The sequence below is a fragment of the Tachypleus tridentatus genome, chromosome 3 (genome assembly GCF_004210375.1).
Source record: "Tachypleus tridentatus isolate NWPU-2018 chromosome 3, ASM421037v1, whole genome shotgun sequence".
Taxonomy (NCBI): domain Eukaryota; kingdom Metazoa; phylum Arthropoda; class Merostomata; order Xiphosura; family Limulidae; genus Tachypleus; species Tachypleus tridentatus.
The window spans coordinates 37,258,746-37,275,228 of NC_134827.1; the positions used below are offsets into that span (position 1 = coordinate 37,258,746).

The 16,483-nt window shown below is 37.7% G+C and overlaps 1 pseudogene across 1 annotated transcript; it reads right to left on the reverse strand.

Annotated features, from left to right (window-relative positions):
- Positions 1-534: 534 nt before the first annotated feature.
- Positions 535-10,493, reverse strand: LOC143245797 (uncharacterized; annotated as a pseudogene). Its single transcript, XR_013025693.1, has 6 exons — positions 10,265-10,493; positions 9,021-9,156; positions 8,155-8,859; positions 7,759-8,039; positions 7,252-7,612; positions 535-5,438 (listed from the first exon to the last, which is right to left on the reverse strand). The product of XR_013025693.1 is annotated as an uncharacterized LOC143245797 (transcript).
- Between the last annotated feature and the right edge of the window lie 5,990 nt (positions 10,494-16,483).

Sequence of the window (16,483 nt, forward strand, 5' to 3'; positions counted from 1 at the left end):
GTTTTCTAATGGTTTAATTTACAAATTATATTTACTACAAGACGTAAAAATGTACGTTGAATAATTTTCTAGAACTTAAACTATCTTGTGAGCAACCCCTAAGTAACTGCATTTCGTTTCTGGTATTTATAAGGTAAGTCACGATAATCTAATTATGGCTAGAATTTACGAGAATTTTTTGTGTGTGCATTAGGAATGATGACAAGAGGTTTCTGACTTAGGTTTACGTTGTACAGAAACATTTAGATGTCGCTATTTAAATTATGGTTTACCGTTCTTAAAACTATACTCAGAACAAAAGAATTTTTTGAACGAGACAATCCACAGAGAAATCTGTTTATTTATCAATTACATGCCCTTTACAGAAATCTGTAAAACCTTTAGACAGATTTGGAAGTTACGATTAACTGATGGCCATTGATAGCAAGCAATTAAATAACAAACCTTTTTCTTTGAACTTGCTAGATATATTCAACAGGCTTTATTTATATGAGAATAACAAACTGTTACGTAATGTTAAAATAATGGTACCTCTATAGTTTATGAAAGTACTGTTAAGTGACGTACTGGACTTCGTTGAGTGACGTCATAATACGCCTAGTCCCTGTAAGTTTCGGGTATTTTGTAGTAGCATCAGCAAGTCTACGCCTGTATGATCATTAAAATGCATGCGACGTAACTGTACGCCTTCATCTGTACCTTCGTGCATCTGTTAAGTCACAGTACCCTAAACCTTGTAGCTCTTGGAATTTGTTAAGTTACGTCACAGTACCCCTAACCCTTGTAGTTATTGGCATTTGTTAAGTTACGTCACTGTACACCTACCCTTTGTAGTTGTTGGAATCAGTTAAGGTATGTCACAGCACACCTATCCCTTGTATTTGTTGGAATCTGTTACGTTACGTTACAGTATACCTAACTCTTGTAATTGCTGGAACCTGTTGAGTTACGTCAAAGTATACCTAACCTTCGTAGTTGTTGGAACTTGTTAAGTTACGTCATAGTACACCTACCCCTTGTATTTGTTGGAACCTGTTACGTCACAGAACACCTAACCCTTGTAGCTGTTGGAATCTGCTAAGTCACGTCACAGTACACCTAACCCTTGTAGCTGTTGGAATCTGCTAAGTCACGTCACAGTACACCTAACCCTTGTAGCTGTTGGAATCTGCTAAGTCACGTCACAGTACACCTAACCCTTGTAGCTGTTGGAATCTGCTAAGTCACGTCACAGTACACCTAACCCTTGTAGCTGTTGGAATCTGCTAAGTCACGTCACAGTACACCTAACCCTTGTAGCTGTTGGAATCTGCTAAGTCACGTCACAGTACACCTACCCCTTGTAGCTGTTCGAATCTGCTAAGTTACGTCACAGTACACCTACTTCTGTACCTCCAAAAATACTGTTAAACAATATCTAAACGCTCCCCCACCCCTACCTCCTAATCGAGAGGAGACAAAGATAACGTCACGGTTCGCTTACCCCTCATAACTCCTGGAAACATTTAAGTAAAACACAGTGAACTTATTTACTACCACGTTTACATTTAAGAAACTGATAGTTAATATTACAGTAAAACGTATTTCTGTACTTGTTGGAATTGGTATTAAAAACGTAATTTGGTGTACACTCTTGTCACCGTTACGTAACAATAATATAAAACTGGATACATCTGTACCTGCCGGAAGTGTTGTTAACAAAGTTTCAGTGTATATAAACACGTATGAGTTAGATCACGACACACATACACTCTTGTAGGCATGATAGAGCTAAGTTTAGTTCATCAAATCCTAACTCTGTCATGGATTAAAATATTAAGGGACACCAATTTAACGTATGGATAAAAATGTTAAATAAGGAACATTTACGTGTAGCTACGATCCATACGTTTCTATAGACCTGTACTTGCTGGTAATAGTATTAAGTAACGTTTCTATAGATCTGTATTTGCTGATAATAGTATTAAGTAACGTTTCTATACACCTGTACTTGCTGGTAATAGTATTAAGTAACGTTTCTATAGATCTGTATTTGCTGGTAATAGTATTAAGTAACGTTTCTATAGACGTGTATTTGCTGATAATAGTATTAAGTAACGTTTCTATACACCTGTACTTGCTGGTAATAGTATTAAGTAACGTTTCTATACACCTGTATTTGCTGATAATAGTATTAAGTAACGTTTCTATACACCTGTACTTGCTGATAATAGTATTAAGTAACGTTTCTATAGACCTGTATTTGCTGATAATAGTATTAAGTAACGTTGCTGTAGATCTGTACTTGCTGGTAATAGTATTAAGTAACGTTGCTGTAGATCTGTACTTGCTGGTAATAGTATTAAGTAACGTTTCTATAGACCTGTACTTGATGGTAATAGTATTAAGTAACGTTTCTATAGACCTGTATTTGCTGATAATAGTATTAAGTAACGTTGCTGTAGATCTGTACTTGCTGGTAATAGTATTAAGTAACGTTTCTATAGATCTGTATTTGCTGATAATAGTATTAAGTAACGTTGCTGTAAATCTGTGTTTACCGACAATATGGTTAAAGTAACGTTGCTATACACCTGTATTATTGACAGTAGGGTTAAGTAACATTGTTATATTTCTCGTCTAAAATGTTAACTTTGGCACAAAACACTGCTGAGACTCTAAACAACTTAACACTTTCTAACTAGTTAAGTAAAATATAATTTAACAACTTTTCGCCATTTATTACGAAATCCAACGAATACACACACACACACACAAAGTAAGTACTACATAAAATTGCACGTATTCTGCAAAAATCTCTTCCTTTGGCTCAACGCCCTCTATAACAAGATAATGAATGTGTGCCCGCCTTCTCTTTCCTTTGTCAATAAGCATCCACTCCACTAAAGACAGGTATTCCCAAAGTGTTTATCTTGAAGTGCCCTAAAACTTTAAACACTCTGGCTAAGGATCCCACTTAGTAATTTAATAAGAAAAATTTAAACAATAGCCACTTTGAGGCGCCGTACTTTCACTTCAATTTGTTCTCTGATAACTAAAAACGTCAAGCATAACTAACATCATTTAGTCATATCTATTGTAATAAATAAATTATCCACTGAAAATATTGCTATGTTCGTCGTGAGAAAAGTTTTAGAGAACAGATTTCTACATGTGCTGAGACCCCTTTCTCCTGATAAATTGTCTCGAGGACCCCAGCTTGGGCGCCACTACCAAATTCCTGTTGCAGGCGACCACGTATGTCTGCAGTCACTTCTTAATATTAGACAAACCCGCAAATGTACTGGTCGTCAATTAACCAGAGATGCTAGTCTTTCATATTGTTTATTTTTTAAAAAATTATTCTTACTTGTAGTATAGAAATAATTCAATACCTATCAATACACCATATTCAGTAGTATATTGCAGTGAAGCCTATTTCTGATATAGACAAATCATTTCCTAGCTAAGCCTAATCGTTTAATATATATGCAAAAACGGCTCGTTTGGGTTGAGAAAATATTTTACGTCGTTTTTCTCACCCCAAACGAGCCGTTTTTACATATATATTTCTCTACAAGTGGGGTTTTCTCGACATCACTAATCGTTTAATATTTTTGTTTAGTTCTGTACATTTTATTGTAATAATTCTTGAAGTAAGTATTTAAAAATACTGAAAACATAAATTTATATTTTCAAAATTAGGTAGTTATTGTTTACAGAATGATTTTTTTTGTTATTTTGTTTTGTTTTCACAAATGTGCATGTTTTATCCTAAAATCTTACGCCTAACTGAAAAAATGTTTAACGGTGTTTAATACCCACACCAGCCGTATTGACGGCCGTTTTTTATTTCAAGTGGGTTTCTCGTCGTCACAAAATATAAAATCTATTTTAATACTGAATAATTATCATAAAAAATACTAAAATTACTTCGAGTTTTATGTACTTTCTTCTAGAATGAAGAGTGTGATTTACGTGCACTTTCATTGTGATAATACTTAAATAAAACTTGAAAAATCCTAGGAGTGGAATTTAAAGTGTTTAGGTCTAACAAACGTATTTTTATCCACATGTCATTTACATTTGTGAAATACAGAAGCAAACTTCGAAACAATGTCTTAACCTTAAGTTGATAGTGATATTAAAGGTTATTGTGGTTTTACTCCTTATGAAATGTCACCAGTGTTCCTGATGGAAGTGGGAGGGTCGAGATCGAGAGACTTCCTGGGTCACAGCTGTGACCTTAATCACTTGTCCATCAACAGTAACAACAGAGAGATTATCTTTCGTTAAATCCTTGACCTGTTTTAGTACTTGCAAAATACAGAACGATTTGTTTGTTGAGTTACCAGGAAAAAGTAATAGGACAAAGAAAATAGACGGTCAGTTTTTACTTTAAATATATCCATACGAAACAGAGGTTTCTTGCACTGTTCCAAATCAAAGAAAGAGCTGAAATACGTAAAACGTTAACCCAAAACATAAGAGATAAAAAAAATAGCAGGTTTCTAAGTAAAGGGCATATACAACAGTAGATAGAGGGCGCTGGACTCTGTCTAGTACCGAACCTTTTTCACTACAAACACGTAGGGCTCTAGCACTTTCACGAGAATGTTTATAATATCGTTAGATATTTTACAGTACTAACCACAACCATATTCAGTTACAAATCGATTTTTTTTTTTTTTACCCATCTTCCCTGTAACCAGTGTTCCCCACCCAGGGATAATGCTTCGGACATTTCTGACAGGTCTTCATATATCGTATGCCTTCTTTGTCCCACACATTGCACACCGTGGGATTGCTGCACGGAGGGAACGGTCATTTTACACTGCCAGGGTTCGAAACTGTTTAATTTAGACTTGGGTGTGGGTTTTCGCAGCCACTGGATGAGCTGCCAGTTGGTGATCAACCAGACGTCGTCTTTGCTGAGGATGTCGTCCAGGAACTTCATGAACCCTTTTCTGTGGTGAGCGTTAGTGAACCAGGCCGAATGATAGAATAAACCGAACGGAGCCCGGTTGGTGTTGTAGTGACGGTTGAAGTTTTGGCTTAGAAATTTGACAATTCCTTCTTCATCCTGAGAATTCGAACAGGCATCGGCCATGGAGCAGCGACCACCCTTCAAGTCCACCCACATCACCATTCCTATCTCCCAGAGTCCAGGAAAGGACTTGTTCGGGCAAGGAGTAATCATACATTCGTGGTTGATAGCGTAGTCCAGAGTGTAGGGCCAGAACGGTGGGTTATTCTCGAACACAGGCATTGAAGAATCGTAGGTGAAATTGGCATCGTATAACATCTCAAACATATTGTTCCCACCGATCTGTAGGAAAGGTGCCCTCATTCCTCGGATGTCCTCCATCTTAACTCCTCCATAAAGATGGAGGATCTCACGTTGGCCCTGTACTTCTTTGAACCAACTGCTTTTGGAAAACTTTTCACCATAACTGTGACTATTTGAAACGAAACGAAAAACAATTTTTTGTGAAAATATTATAATTATTATTACTTATCTCCACTAGTAACTTATATTAAGTAGTAGCATAGTAAATATTTCAAAGCTAGGGAAAAATCGGACCAGTTAAATTAAATAGATACGGCTAACTCGTTTTATTTTGTTTTTAATTTCGCGCAAAGCTACTCGAGGGCTATCTGCGCTAGCCGTCCCTAATTAAGCGGTGTAAGACTAGAGGGAAGGCAGCTAGTTGTCATCACCCACCGCCAATCCTTGTGCTACTCTTTTACCAAACGAATAATGGGATTGACTATCACATTATAACACCCACACTGTTGAATGGGTGAGCATGTCTGGTGTGACGGGGATTCGAACCCACAATCCTCAGATTACGAGTCGAGCGCCTTAACCACCTGGCCATGCCGGGGCCCGAACTTGTTTTTAACCTTTAAGAAGGCAAGAATTCCTTCCTTCCAACGTAATAGAATTAAAAACTGTGGTTTCCCCTTTATTATATTAGAAATCTTCTTTATAAGACTGAAACTGTTACAGCTGATTTAAATAAGGGGTCTAGGCATCGAAAAATGTAGCGAAACTTGAACCTGTTTTATCAGACACCCAAGGTGTTCTTTAACGAAGGTTAACAAAGTTACACACAGTTATCCAAAATATTCTTAAGCACAAGTTTCTCTAAGGTATATCTTAAACACATGTTTAACCAAGGTACTCTGCAACACGTCTTTACCTAAGGTGTTCTTAAACACTGGTTTCTGTAAAGTATTTCTTTAAGACATGTTTAACCAAGGTGTTCTGTAACACGTCTTTAACCGAGGTGTTTTCCCCCAGCTAGTACAGCGGTGAGTCTACGGATTTACAACGCTAAAATCAGAGATTCGATTCCTCTCGGTGGACTCAGCAGAAAGCCCGATGTGGCTTTGCTATAAAAAAAACACACACGCACACGCCGAGGTGTTCTGGAATTATTTTCGCGACTTGCCCAAGTTAACTCGGGATAATCATTTCCAAAATAACCAGGCACGAGAGTACTTTGTTTAGTGTCGCTTATATTATTTTATTTATTTGTTTCAGAAATTTGGCAAAGTTACACAACAAATACTTGCATATAGCCCTTCTTAATTTTGAAATTGTAGAATAGGTAGTTAGCTAATTAACATAACTACCGCGAAACCTAAGACTACCCTTATCCGACCGAGCAGATGTGGTTATTATCTTCACTTTTATAACGCAACCAAGCCACTAAAGTCTGGAGTTTCCTTCTTGTAGCAACGACAAGTAATGAAAATAGGAGACCTGCACCTGCTTTGTGTTCGGATAAATTACCTTACTTTGACCAGTAAGGTTTTATTAATATTTAGGACAGAAAAAGTAGTGCAATAGCGTTTTGAAATTGTATTCCAACACGCAAAATTAATAAATAGAGAACGTTAACATGCGCAGGAAGTATTTAACTTAAGTTTTGGAGATGTCGGATTTTTCTTTTCTTATTGATTCATTGTTTTCCAAAGAATTGCTCATTTCAATGAACGTTTGATCTTTAAATGTAATTGAAGGCATTTGGGATCTTCTAACCATATGTCTTTTAAGACAGTATTTGTCTCTCAATGATTTGCTCTAGCCTTCTAACCATTTGTCTTTTAAGACAGTATTTGTCTCTCAATGATTTGCTCTAGCCTTTCACAGCAAGACTTTCGACTCAGATTTACTTATATAAAATCTTAAATTTAATATTAGATTATGGAAACACTGACCAATAGTATGTAACTTCAGAAGGAGAAAATGCAATAACATACCTGATGGAGTGGGACGCCATCTCGTGGCCTTCAGAGTAGAGAGTTTGAACTTTCCCATAATCTGTCCACTCGTGAGACACATAAAAAGTTCCCAATATGGGACAACCATTAGGGTTTCTTCGTCCAGTAAATATTTCTTTGTATAAATCGTAATTTAAATCATTCACGGCATCATCAAATGTAAGAAGAACCACTTGTGGAACCTCGCTTACCGGGAGGTTCTCTGGGATGTCTGTTCCTCCGCAACGGCAGTCTGGAAAACGGCACGTGTTAGGGCTACATCTTATTGCTGCCGCTAGAGGAGTTGGTGTAGGATACATGGATAGGGGCCTGGCAGGAGGGTAGGTAAAGAATCTACACTCTTAATGTGCGACTGAGTAGTAGCAAGTGGAGTTATCATAGTGGGCGTGGTACCATTAGTAGTTGTAGAAATGGTTGTTGTTGCTGGCTTGGGAATCGAAGGTCTACTTGGTTTATGGGAACTGACCCTAGAGTGTGAAACCTCACTTCTTGGTTCGTAGTCATCAAAGTACTTGTAGTTGTATTGGTAAGAATCATCAGAGTTCTTGTAGTCGAAGAGAGGAGAATTACTATCCACAAGAACACCTTCCGCCAGTGGGGTATTGGAATTTTGTGATGAAGTATATTTGTTTCTGGGTTGATTATAAGTATGTTGATTGGGAGTATTTGGCAAGCTCAAAATGGTAGGATTAGTGCCAAACTGAGCGTCCAAATTATCTGGACCAGATAAGGACTGTCTTGGTCCACTATAAGCAGGACGGTGGTTCCTAGAAGGTTGGTCGTACAGTTCGTGAAACCTCTCGGGAGGGTAGTGGGTTTCGAATTTGGCGTTTTGATGTCAGGATCTTTGGAATGACCATTGTTATTCAATAAGGAATCCACAGTGTCAGGATCTTTAGAGTGACCATTATTTCTTGATAGAGACGAAATTGCATCTGGATTTTACTTTGTCCATTATTTCTAGATAGTGGTCGGAGTACATCTAAATCTCCGTGTTTACCATTGTTTCTACTAAACGATGGTAAAGCTTCTTCATTGGCTAGGAAGCTGGATTCACTATTGTAAATTGCATGTTCGTCAGAGTCACGAGGGATATTTCCACGGTTGCTAAAGGATGAAGCAACACCAGATTCAGGACTGTTGCTGTAAGCCAAAAGAGTGTCCGGATGTTCCTTATTCCCGTTGTTAGTGATGATATCTGAGAATATTTGGGAACCATCAAAATTATCAAGAACAAGAGAAGGATTATTTTCTTCTATCCTGGAATATGGATTTACATCTAAATCCTTGGATTTACCATTATTTTGGGTTCCACGTACGACTGGTCCTCTTGGTAGCTCTTTGCTATTGTACATCTGATCGTCCACGTCTATGTCTATAACTTTACCATTGTTGTCCAAACGTGGTTTAATAAACAAATCATGATCAGATACAGCTGTTGACCGGTTACTTCCAAAGTCTTCACTACGAACTCTTATTTGAGGTTTAATGTCAGAAGGCATAACTTCCTTATTTTTGGAAGAGTCTTGGGTCCCATGATATCTAGGATCATAACTGTTTTGGGATGACTGGTTGGTCTCATCCAGACTTTCAGGGTATTCACTGGCATATTGATTCTGACTGTTCTTCTGTTTCAGAACAGGAACCTCCGAAGAAGGGGGATTTAAAGGCAGAGGAAATGTTGGAGGTGGTGTAGTATTATTTGTAGTGGTGCCTGTTAGCAACCTAGTTATGTCTAGTCGCGAGGCAGGTATTCCCTCTGTGGCTCCCTAATACCGGATGCTGGTCGTTGATCGCGAGACGATCCTTCCTTACGCCTGTTACTTAAGAAGACATCACCATTTTGTCTCAAACTCTCACTGTCCTGTTCGTTTGTCGTAGATCCTAAACGTATGATAAAAAAAAATCCTTCATGAACCACTTATCTTAAAGGTATTTCAAAACATTAACATACATGATGGGGTTAGATAATATTTAATTATCTGAGTTCACATACAAACGTTCAGGACGACCTCCAACACTGACGGACATTGGGAGTGAACAATTTATCCAACAATTTTACCATAATGGACGTAGCGTATATGTAAGTATCGATGTATGTTACCCAAACTCACACTTTTAGTATTCAACATTCATACAATTAAAAAAAGTTAATTAGGCCCGGCATGGCCAGGTGGGTTAAGGCGTTCAACTCGTAATCGGAGGGTCGCGGGTTCGAATCCCGGTCCCACCAAACATGCTCGCCCTTTCAGCCGTTGGGGCGTTATAATGTGACCGTCAATCCCACTATTCATTGGTAAAAGAGTAGCCCAAGAGTTGGCGGTCGGTGGTGATGACTAGCTGCCTTCCCTCTAGTCTTACACTGCTAAATTAGGGACGGCTAGTGCAGATAGCCCTCGTGTAGCTTTGCGCAAAATTCAAAAACAAAAAACAAAAATTAATTGTGGAATGTGCAAAAACCACTTCTTTATAATAGAACACAATTTAAAATAAAGCTGTTTCTCTTCACCGTGACATCTTTGTTGATGTAAGAGAGGAACCGAATTTCGTAAAAACTGTTATTTTTCCAATAAACGGTTTCACTTTTAATGTATAAAAACTTGCAGTTTAAATCAATAAGATGTACAAAATGTTGAACTCTGTACATTGGATACTTTTGATGTAATGAGTTACGATGAAAGTCAGGTCTCTTTCCCTGTGTATTACTTCCCATAAAAAACATTTTACAAATTGTCCACTTTATAAAATTTTGTTTCACTGTGGTGTGAATACCACAATTAATAATTACTAATACTAATAGCAGCCGTATGGGGGCGTTTCGTCTTTTCACTTTTTAATATCGAATGGAACCATGGAGTGGACTGTAAGGTTGTATATTATACTGTTCTTTAGTGGTAAACATAACTTACTGATACAATTCAACGGCTGTTTATAAGTTAACGTAACATAGTACTACCACTAAACTTGTTGTTTATGACTAAACATAACTTACCACTGCCACACTTGCTATTTGACGGCCAATCACAGGTCTGTAGCTCAGTGCTGAAGTATAAGCCTCCCGTACAGCTCTCGTGCAGAGCGTCTCCGAATACACAGACGTAGTACTTACTACAGTCCTCTGGGTCTGGGTAGTAGCCAAACTGATCACCGCAACTAAACAGTGGTTCAGGTTTGCCACTAAACGTTGGCTGCATACCTTATAGAAGAACACACCAAACTTAAAATAATAAATAGAGAAGAACACATAAAACTTAAAGTAATAGATAGGGAAAAACACACGAAACTTAAAATAACAAATAGGAAAGAACATACAAAACTTCAATAACAGACAACAGTGCAAAACACCTGTATATTGTCAGTAGTCAAACTATTAAATAAAGGAGTTATCTAGACAACAGTGTAAAACACTTGTGTACTATCAGTAGTCAAACTATTAAATAAAGGAGTTATCTAGACAACAGTGTAAAACACTTGTGTACTATCAGTAGTCAAACTATTAAATAAAGGAGTTATCTAGACAACAATGTAAAACATCTGTATATTGTCAGTAGTCAAACTATTAAATAAAGGAGTTATCCAGACAATAGTGTAAAACATCTGTATATTGTCAGTAGTCAAACTATTAAATAAAGGAGTTATCTAGACAACAATGTAAAACACCTGTATATTGTCAGTAGTCAAACTATTAAATAAAGGAGTTATCCAGACAATAGTGTAAAACATCTGTATATTGTCAGTAGTCAAACTATTAAATAAAGGAGTTATCCAGACAATAGTGTAAAACATCTGTATATTGTCAGTAGTCAAACTATTAAATAAAGGAGTTATCTAGACAACAATGTAAAACACCTGTATATTGTCAGTCGTCAAACTAATAAGAAAAATGTTCTTTTCTTCTGCACTAAAAGTTGTATTTTTTTGTATTTCTTGAATTATGTTTAAATATCCTAATTTATCAAAGTTAGTTGCTATGACAGCGCGATCACGTGTTCATTTGAATTAATTATGTATTATTATTATTGATTTGAACATTCTGCTGTGATGATGAACAACTGTAGGAGCGTCCTCGATTCTCCTACTGGTTCTGCAGATTGGAGTAGGGAATTTCTGTACCTGACCTTGAGGAGGGTCACCTGATTGTTGTCACGCGCTTCCTTCTCAGCATAGGTAACTTTCACCAGGATTGACCGTCTAAGTAGATTCCCGGAATTTTGACCACCTGATGGGAAGGGGTGGCAGAACAAGCTAATGTCGTGATTTTGTTGTTTTCAAGAATGTGGTTTACTCCTGAAAACAGCCCAGCCTTGTACAAAGTTGAAAACAACGTTATTACAGTCAATAGAAGTCTTGAGAGTTATTCCTCTGTCTTCGAGGATGATCGGTTAGACTAAGACTCCTTTTTAACTTGCCACCATTTTCTCATCCAAGCTATAAATAAACACCCCTAAATATATTATTAACGACTTTCATATTGTTCTTTACCAGACCTGTTATTTGTGTGGCAACATTATAAACTCCGCGTAAACAGTAAAGGATCCTATTTGAACAACAAATGTGTCATCGGTGAGATTGACCGACCACAGTTTTGTCTCAGAATACAGCCAAGAATATCGTGAGAACAGTAACCCTGCTATGTTGAGGAAAATGTCTTACAGACCATGGCGTCGCATAATATTACGCAGCAAGAATGAGGGACAGCACATAGATACACTGGATACATAAGATATATGGATGGGTAGGGACTTACGGGCCACCTTGTACACAATGTTTCGGAACATTTCTTACCGAGCTAGAATCGATAATACTGTACGATAAACCATAACAAATTTTAAAGGTTTAAATAATATATTAATATGTAAGTTTTCCAGTTCTTTAAAGCTGTTTCCCGCTAATACAGCAGTAAGTCTACTGATTTAAAACGCTAAAATCAGGGATTCGATTCTCTTCGGTGGACTCAGCAGATAGCTTGATGTGGCTTTGCTGTAAGAAAGCACACATACATCTTTCAGGCTGAAATTACAACACTAACTTAAGCGCGTAAGTTTGTTTTTACGCTAATACAAATTAATTTAATGATAATATAATAATAAATTCGCAAATGAGAAGTTACAAAGAACAATGGTTTGTCGTTTTCAGGTTGAGTCAGTAGCTTTCTGAGAGGTTCGGTTAGTTTTAGAGTCCTTTCGTACCTGAAGAAGACAGAACAACGTTCTGTCAAAACATGACTTAGTTTACCAAAACATAAACCGATTCATTATTTTCATAAATCGCTGACTTATTGCGCATGCGCTGTAGATGAGAAAGTGTGTTTCGTCAACAGTAACTTTTGATTTGTCAAGTTTTTGATCATATTTAGTCTCTGATCTGCTCAATTGGATTGAGATCTGGGCTTTGTGGAGACCATTGTATCAGTTGAATGACTCCAGTCACTTCTTTCTAAGCTAAGTAATTTCTACATAGGTTGAACGGGGGTTTGGGACCATTGTATCAGTTGCATGACTCCAGTCACTTCTTTCTAAGCTAAGTAATTTCTACATAGGTTGAACGGGGGTTTGGGGTCATTGTATCAGTTGCATGACTCCAGTCACTTCTTTCTAAGCTACGTAATTTCTACATAGGTTGAACGGGGGTTTGGGGTCATTGTATCAGTTGAATGACTCCAGTCACTTCTTTCTAAGCTAAGTAATTTCTACATAGGTTGAACGGGGGTTTGGGGTCATTGTATCAGTTGCATGACTCCAGTCACTTCTTTCTAAGCTACGTAATTTCTACATAGGTTGAACGGGGTTTGGGGTCATTGTATCAGTTGAATGACTCCAGTCACTTCTTTCTAAGCTAAGTAATTTCTACATAGGTTGAACGGGGTTTGGGGTCATTGTATCAGTTGAATGACCCAGTCACTTCTTTCTAAGCTAAGTAATTTCTACATAGGTTGAACGGGGTTTGGGGTCATTGTATCAGTTGAATGACTCCAGTCACTTTCTAAGCTAAAGTAATTTCTACATAGGTTGAACGGGGTTTGGGGTCATTGTATCAGTTGAATGACTCCAGTCACTTCTTTCTAAGCTAAGTAATTTCTACATAGGTTGAACGGGGTTTGGGGTCATTGTATCAGTTGAATGACTCCAGTCACTTCTTTCTTAGTTAAGTAATTTCTACATAGGTTGAACGGGGGTTTGGGGTCATTGTATCAGTTGCATGACTCCAGTCACTTCTTTCTAAGCTAAGTAATTTCTACATAGGTTGAACGGGGGTTTGGGGTCATTGTATCAGTTGAATGACTCCAGTCACTTCTTTCTAAGCTAAGTAATTTCTACATAGGTTGAACGGGGGTTTGGGGTCATTGTATCAGTTGAATGACCCAGTCACTTCTTTCTAAGCTAAGTAATTTCTACATAGGTTGAACGGGGGTTTGGGGTCATTGTATCAGTTGAATGACCCAGTCACTTCTTTCTAAGCTAAGTAATTTCTACATAGGTTGAACGGGGGTTTGGGGTCATTGTATCAGTTGAATGACTCCAGTCACTTCTTTCTAAGCTAAGTAATTTCTACATTGGTTGAACGGGGGTTTGGGGTCATTGTATCAGTTGCATGACTCCAGTCACTTCTTTCTAAGCTAAGTAATTTCTACATAGGTTGAACGGGGGTTTGGGGTCATTGTATCAGTTGAATGACTCCAGTCACTTCTTTCTAAGCTAAGTAATTTCTACATAGGTTGAACGGGGTTTGGGGTCATTGTATCAGTTGCATGACTCCAGTCACTTCTTTCTAAGCTAAGTAATTTCTACATAGGTTGAACGGGGTTTGGGGTCATTGTATCAGTTGAATGACTCCAGTCACTTCTTTCTAAGCTAAGTAATTTCTACATAGGTTGAACGGGGGTTTGGGGTCATTGTATCAGTTGAATGACTCCAGTCACTTCTTTCTAAGCTAAGTAATTTCTACATAGGTTGAACGGGGGTTTGGGGTCATTGTATCAGTTGCATGACTCCAGTCACTTCTTTCTAAGCTAAGTAATTTCTACATAGGTTGAACGGGGTTTGGGGTCATTGTATCAGTTGCATGACCCAGTCACTTCTTTCTAAGCTAAGTAATTTCTACATAGGTTGAACGGGGGTTTGGGGTCATTGTATCAGTTGAATGACTCCAGTCACTTCTTTCTAAGCTAAGTAATTTCTACATAGGTTGAACGGGGGTTTGGGGTCATTGTGTTCTTGACAGTAGAAACCTTTACCAATAATACACTAACAATCGGGTATACCATGACGGATCTGATGGTACTTGTACTGATCTGTTATTCCACCTATTTTACAAATAACTCCTCTAGACTCAGCAGGAAAACATACCTAAACCATTACACTGTCTTCCCCATGTTTGTTGGTAGGTGATATAAAACACACCTAAACCATTACACTGTCTTCCCCATGTTTGTTGGTAGGTGATATAAAACACACCTAAACCATTACACTGTCTTCCCCATGTTTGTTGGTAGGTGATATAAAACACACCTAAACCATTACACTGTCTTTACCATGTTTGTTGGTAGGTGCTATAAAACACATCTAAACCATTACACTGTCTTCCCCATGTTTGTTGGTAGGTGATATAAAACACACCTAAACCATTACACTCTCTTTCCCATGTTTGTTGGTAGGTGATATAAAACACATCTAAACCATTACACTGTCAACCCATGTTTGTTGGTAGGTGATATAAAACACACCTAAACCATTACATTGTCTTCCCCATGTTTGTTGGTAGGTGATATAAAACACACCTAAACCATTACACTGTCTTCCCCATGTTTGTTGGTAGGTGATATAAAACACACCTAAACCATTACACTGTCTTCTCCATGTTTGTTGGTAGGTGATATAAAACACACCTAAACCATTACACTGTCTTTCCCATGTTTGTTGGTAGGTGCTATAAAACACATCTAAACCATTACACTGTCTTCCCCATGTTTGTTGGTAGGTGATATAAAACACACCTAAACCATTACACTCTCTTTCCCATGTTTGTTGGTAGGTGATATAAAACACATCTAAACCATTACACTGTCAACCCATGTTTGTTGGTAGGTGATATAAAACACACCTAAACCATTACATTGTCTTCCCCATGTTTGTTGGTAGGTGATATAAAACACACCTAAATCATTACACTGTCTTCCCCATGTTTGTTGGTAGGTGATATAAAACACACCTAAACCATTACACTGTCTTCTCCATGTTTGTTGGTAGGTGATATAAAACACACCTAAACCATTACACTGTCTTTCCCATGTTTGTTGGTAGGTGCTATAAAACACACCTAAACCATTACACTGTCTTCCCCATGTTTGTTGGTAGGTGATATAAAACACACCTAAACCATTACACTGTCTTTCCCATGTTTGTTGGTAGGTGATATAAAACACACCTAAACCATTACACTGTCTTCCCCATGTTTGTTGGTAGGTGATATAAAACACACCTAAACCATTACACTGTCTTCCCCATGTTTGTTGGTAGGTGATATAAAACACACCTAAACCATTACACTGTCTTCCCCATGTTTGTTGGTAGGTGATATAAAACACACCTAAACCATTACACTGTCTTCCCATGTTTGTTGGTAGGTGATATAAAACACACCTAAACCATTACACTGTCTTCCCCATGTTTGTTGGTAGGTGATATAAAACACACCTAAACCATTACACTGTCTTCCCCATGTTTGTTGGTAGGTGATATAAAACACACCTAAACCATTACACTGTCTTCCCCATGTTTGTGGTGGTGATATAAAACACACCTAAACCATTACACTGTCTTCCCCATGTTTGTTGGTAGGTGATATAAAACACACCTAAACCATTACACTGTCTTCCCCATGTTTGTTGGTAGGTGATATAAAACACACCTAAACCATTACACTGTCTTCCCCATGTTTGTTGGTAGGTGATATAAAACACACCTAAACCATTACACTGTCTTCCCCATGTTTGTTGGTAGGTGATATAAAACACACCTAAACCATTACACTGTCTTCCCCATGTTTGTTGGTAGGTGATATAAAACACACCTAAACCATTACACTGTCTTCCCCATGTTTGTTGGTAGGTGATAGAAAACACACCTAAACCATTACACTGTCTTCCTCATGTTTGTTGGTAGGTGATATAAAACACACCTAAACCATTACACTGTCTTCCTCCATGTTTGTT